Genomic DNA, 6000 nt, shown 5'->3' on the forward strand with positions numbered 1-6000 from the left:
CAGGATACGGTTGCTTTCTGGGCTGCGACCGCACACTGCAGCCGGCTCATGTTCATTTTTTCATCGACCAACACCCCAAGTCCTTCTCTGCAGGGCTGCTCTGAATCTCTTCTCTGCCCAACCTGTAGCTGTGCCTGGGATTGCTGTGACCCAGGTGTAGGACCTTGCACTTGGCATGGTTAAACTTCATAAGGTTGGCATCAGCCCACCTCACAAGCGTGTCGAGGTCCCTCTGGATGGCATCCCTTCCCTCCGGCGTATCAACCGAACCACACAGCTTGGTGTCATCGGCAAACTTGCTGAGGGCACACTCAATCCCCCTGTCCATGTCACCGACAAAGATGTTGAACAAGACCGGTCCCAACACCGATCCCTGAGGGACACCACTCGTTACTGGTCTCCAGCCGGACATCGAGCCATTGACCACAACTCTTTGCGTGCGGCCACCCAGCCAGTTCTTTATCCACCGAGTGGTCCACCCATCAAACTGATGTCTCTCCAATTGAGAGACAAGGATGCCATGTGGGACAGTGTTGAACGCTTTACACAAGTCCAGGTAGATGACGTCAACTGCTCTGCCCCTGTCCATCAGTTTCATAGCCCCAACATAGAAGGCCACCAAATTGGTCAGGCAGGATTTCCCCTTAGTGAAGCCACGGTGGCTGTCACCAAGCACCTCCTTGTTTTTCATGTGCCTTAGCATGTCTTCTAGGAGAATCTGCTCCAAGCTTTTGCCAGGCACAGAGGTGAGACTGACTGGTCTGTAATCCCTGGGTCATCCATGTTCCCCTTCTTGAAAATGGGGGTTATATTGCCCTTCTTCCAGTCATCGGGAACTTCACCTGACTGCCATGATTTTTCAAATATGATGGCCAGTGGCTTAGCAACTTCATTCGCCAGCTCCTTCAGGACCCGCGGATGGATTTCATCAGGTCCCATGGACTTGTGTACATTTAGGTTTTTAAGATGGTCTCTAACCAGATCCTCTCCTACAGTGGGCCTAGGGTCCTCATTCTCACCTTTGTAAGGGTGTTCTACTTTGATTTGCTGAGTTTTGTGAAGAAGGAGAGTGCTGTTCTGCTGTTTACCTCAGTATTCCTGCAACGCCTTTGATGCTTTCTCCCCTTGCATGGTCATGGGGTGTGGGGTCACCTGTGCTTGTGGGCAGTTGGCTTGAGTGCTCTCTCAGCAGGTTTAGAGATGATGCAAAATCTGGAGAGAGCCTGAGATGCTGGACGGTTGTGCCCTGCTGTAGAGGGAACAGGAGGTGCTGGGGAATGGGCAGATAGGAATGTCCTGAAGTTCAACAGGAAGAAATGTAAAGTTTTCCATGTAGGGAGGAATGGTGCCTGTTGTCAGAACGTACTGGAGACTGAGAAGCTGGGAAGCAGCTTTGCTGATACAACTTTGTGGTGGTTGTGGAGAACAAGCTCAGGATGTTGCAGGAATGCACCCTTGCAGCAAAAGAGGGCAAGAGTCTCCATGGCAGCATAGGAAGAGATTTGCTGTCAGGTTGGTGGTGTGTGGGGAGGTGTTCTTGCTCTCTTCAATGCTGGTGAAATTTTAGGTGATCCCCAGAGGTCCCTTGTGCACTAAATGATTCTCTTTGCTATGGTTCTGCTTGTTGTGATGGCCAGGTAATTAGAATCATAGAATAGTTAGGGTTGGAAAGGACCTTGAGATCATCTAATTCCAGCCTCCCTGCCATGGGCAGTTGTGCTTGGAAAGAGACTTGGTCAAGTGTGTGCTGCCATGTGGAGCTTGTATGTCAGGTGTGGGTAGAAGTGCATTAGCATTTCCAAGGTTTTTGGCAAGGGAAGAGCTGGTGCCTGTGCTGGAAGCCCACAGGAGGGTTTTGCAGGGGATTTAACACATTACAGTGTTCTGGTGGTCCTTTTCCACCAACCTGATGGCCTATTGAGCCCTATCTTTGTGCTGGTTGAGGTTGGATGAGGAGTGGGAGAAGTGAAGAAGAGGAGGTGTCTGATGCTTGGATACAGGAGAAGTTTATTGAGGAACAAAATGGTGAAAAGGCAGGAGAACCAAGAAATCCAGTGTGAGGTAAAAGTAGGGCAACCATCAGCCAGGTCCCCTGTGTGTAGCAGGTGTTGCCCGAATCCTGAGGTCTTTGTGCCCCACAGTGTGAGCAGTGCACTGGAGATTCCCAGTGGGGTTTAGGTTGTGAGATAGTGTTTGAAGTGGACTAGATGAGAATGAGAAGTGCGGAGAAGGCATTTGGAGAAGAAGAGGAGGTCCATGAGCCATGTGTCCAGGCAGCACGAGATGGGCCCATTCTCTCCTGGATTTCAGGCATGCTGAGGCACTGGGCTGGGTTTTATGCTGGTCCCCGAGGGGCGGGACAGCCTTTGCGCATGGCAGCATTTGTCAGGAAGCAGCTGGTGCGTGCCACAGCCTGGCAAGTCATGATCTGTGGCGTGTCACTGGGAGTGTGCGTTTATGTGGAAAGGTTTTGGTAGCTGTGGGTCTTCTGTGGTGCCTTCTGTGAGAAAATGCCAGAAGCTTTCTCCATGTCCAATAGAGCATGTGGGAAGGACCTATGTTGGGTAAGATCATGGAGGAGTCTTTCCCATTATAGTGACCCCACAGTGAAGCAGTTAAGAGTGTGATGAGGAACGACTGGCAGAGATACCATGTGTTGAACTGACCACAACTTCCATTCCCCTACACCATGTGCCACTTTGGTCCAGGCTGTAAGTACTTTGGGACTGAAGTGGATCCTTGAAGAAAGGATGCGTAGGGGGAAAGTGTTTTAAGAGTTGATTAATTTCTTTTTTGTCTACCCTGATTTTGTTAAATGAATTTCCCCATATTGGGTCTGTTTTGCTGCCACGGGAAACTGGTGAGTGATCTCCATTTTCTTATCTTGACTTCAGAGGTTTAGCCTTATTCCTCTCCCCCTAATGCATTTGAGGAAGAGGAGTGATGCAGGAGCTCAGTGAGCACTTGGTGCCCAGCCAAGGTGAACCCACCACAGAGCCCCATCTTCGCAGTAGAACAGGGTGACAGGCTTGTTCCTGCACCTCATCCCCATTGCCTTGTATAGTGCCTCATTACTCCAGTGTGAGGAGGGTTGTGACCTCATACTGGGGGTCTTTCTATGTGACCTCAGAGCAGAGAGATGGTGGCTTGTGGTCCCCTGCAGAGGTGGTCCAAGTACACAGCAGCAGGGAGGATGGCTGTTCCTGAAACCCCCTACACTGTTGGACCCTACAGTGAAAAGGGGCTGGTGTCCAAGATAGGCCCAAAGACATCATTTGTGGACCCCATAGCGAGGTGAGACCATGGCCTGGGGGCTGAGATGTGAATGGAATGGGGACCATGCACCCATTAGGTCAGTGCAACAAGGATTCACACTGGGGTCGGAGGAGTGTCCTGGTTTAGCAGTAGCAGTCATTTTTTCTGCTGGTGCAGTGCTGTGTTTTGACTTTTGGCCTGGGAATAATACTGATAAAGCCGATGTTTTCAGTTGCTGGTCAGAATGTTTACCCTGACCAAGGACTTTGTGAGTCTCATGCTCTGCCAGGGAGGAGGAGAAGCTGGGGGGAAGCAGGGACAGGACACCTGACCCAAACTAGCCAAAGAGGTATTCCATACCACAGCACGTCATGCCCAGGATGTAGAACTGAGAGTTCCCAGAAGGGCTGGAGCACTGCGGGGTGGGGGCGAGGTACCGGTTGGTGAGCGGTTGTATTCTCTTCCTTGTTATTTCCTTTATCATTATTATTATTGGTGGTAGCAGTAGTGATTTGTGTTATATCTTAGTTATTAAACTGTTCTTATCTCAACCCATGGGAGTTGCATTCTTTTGATTCTCCTCCCTGTCCCTCCAGAAGCGGAGGGAAGAAAGGTGGGGGGGAAGTGGACTGCGTGGTTCTGATTTACGGCCTGGGCTTAAACCACGACAGTTCTTTTTTGGCGCCCAACGTGGGGCTTGGAGGGTTGAGATAACAACAGATCTGACCGAGGCACAATGCTGATTTATTGGCTCTCAGAGTTGTTTCTCTTGATGTCAGGGTTTCAGTATGCTGTAGCTTACTTAGAGCCGGTATTTGCTGTGTTAGTGTTTTTTAAGTGTGGGACTTGGGCTAAGGTTCTTGTTTCATTGTACTTTATGGTAATGGCTTGTAATACGGGTGGGCTCCGGCAGCAGGGTGGGATGGACGTGGCCGTGGACTTGTACCTGGCCGTCCCGCTGCTCTTCACCGTCCTGGCCCTCGTCCTCGCCTCCGTCTTTGTGAGGCTGCGGGGAGCTGAGAGGGAGCGGCCCGGGAGGGCGGCCCTGGGGACCAAGCGGTGGCGGGAGCAGGCCCGGAGGCCGGCAGGGAGTGGCTGCCGGTGGAGGAAGTCGGGGCAGACGAGGAGGGAAAGGAGGCGGTTGCCGAGCAGCGGGAGGAGGCGGCGGAGGAGCCAAGCCCCACGGCCGAGCCCAGCCCCGCGGCGGCCGAGAGCATCCCCCGGCAGCCACCCACCGAGCCCCGCGAGCCATTTGGTGCCTCAAAGTACTGTGTCACATTGTGGAAGCAATCCAGGAGCCTGTCTTTGATGCTAGTGGTGCCCTACTTCCCAGGAGAAGACTTATGGCATTTTGCCACTTACATGAATGACCTTCTGATACCTGACTTAGTGCTGCGTGAAGTTGGAAGAGCCTTGGTAGAAGAAAGGTCGAGGAGGCATCAGGGGCTGGGATGGAGGCGAACTTTCTTGAGGCAAGAGGAATTGTGAAGAGGGGTCCCCATATCCTCACAGCATCGTTACACTGGTCTGGGCATTGGAGCTGTGTTGGCCATGAGGGGCCTGCCCCTCCCCTTGCATCTGGTCCCTCTCTGCCTTGCTGCCAGGTCTCTAAGCCCGTCTTTTGGCCTGTCCTTTCCCTTTGGATGTGCTCTGTGGTTGTCTCGGTGGCCTTTGGACTTGTAAGGTGTTCACTGGGTGAGTGCTTTTACGTGAAATTTTTTTGTTAGCCTTTATGCTGCTGTGGTGTCTTCCGTGAGAATGTGCCTCCTGAAGCTTTCTCCAGGTCCAGTAGAGCCTGTGGGAAGGATTCCCATAAGTTTGTGGAGTTCTGTTTCCTGTGGAAGGGGCCCCAGAATGGAGCAGGTGAAGAGTGTGAGGAGGGTGGTGTGGCAGAGACAATGTGGGGTGAACTGAACCACAATTCCCCTTCCCATCCCTCTGTGCTGTTTTGGGCAAGGGAGTAAGTAATGTAGGAGGGAAGATGAACCTTGAAGAAGGGAGAGATTGGGGGTGGGTGTTCTAAGCTTTGTTTCAGTTTGTTATAATTCTACTCTGACTTTTGATTTGGATAAATGAATTTCCCCATATTACGTCTGTTTTGCTGCCACTGGAAACCAGTGAGTGATCTTCATGTTCTTAACTCGATGTGAGAGACTTTCATCCTGTTCTTCTCTCCCCTATCCTCTGGAGGAAGAGGAGTGATAGAGCAGCTCATTGAGCGCTTGTTGCCAAGCCAAGCTCCACTCTTGGAGCCCCATCTTTGCAGGAGAGCTGGGTCACAGGCTTGGTCCTGCACTTGTCCCCAGTGCCCCATGCAGGGCTGTGCTGAGCCAAGGTGAGGAGGACTGTGACCTCACAGTGGGGGCTTTCTGTGTGACCTCAGAGCAGAGGGGTGGTGTCTTGTGGACCCCTGCAGAGGTGGTCCAGAGAGTCTGCATCAGGGCGGATGGGGATCAGGAGACCCCCTGCGTGGGTCTCTGTTGTGTTTCATGGTGAAGAGGTGCTGATGGCTTGAGGAATCTCCAACTCATCATTTGTGGACCCCATAGTAAAGTGAGACCATGGCCTAGGAACTCTGGTGTGTGTGGAAAGGAGGCCAAGCAGCCAGGTGGTCAGTGCAACACCGACCCACAGCTGGGTGAGAGGATGATCTCAGAGCAGGAAGAGGGGTGACCTGTGAACACTGCATAGGATCCCCAAGGTCCTTGCAGTAGGGGTGCCTGAGGCACCACCCGAATGGTCTCA

Source organism: Psittacula echo (genome assembly GCF_963264785.1).
Source record: "Psittacula echo genome assembly, chromosome: 2".
Taxonomy (NCBI): Eukaryota; Metazoa; Chordata; class Aves; order Psittaciformes; family Psittacidae; genus Psittacula; species Psittacula echo.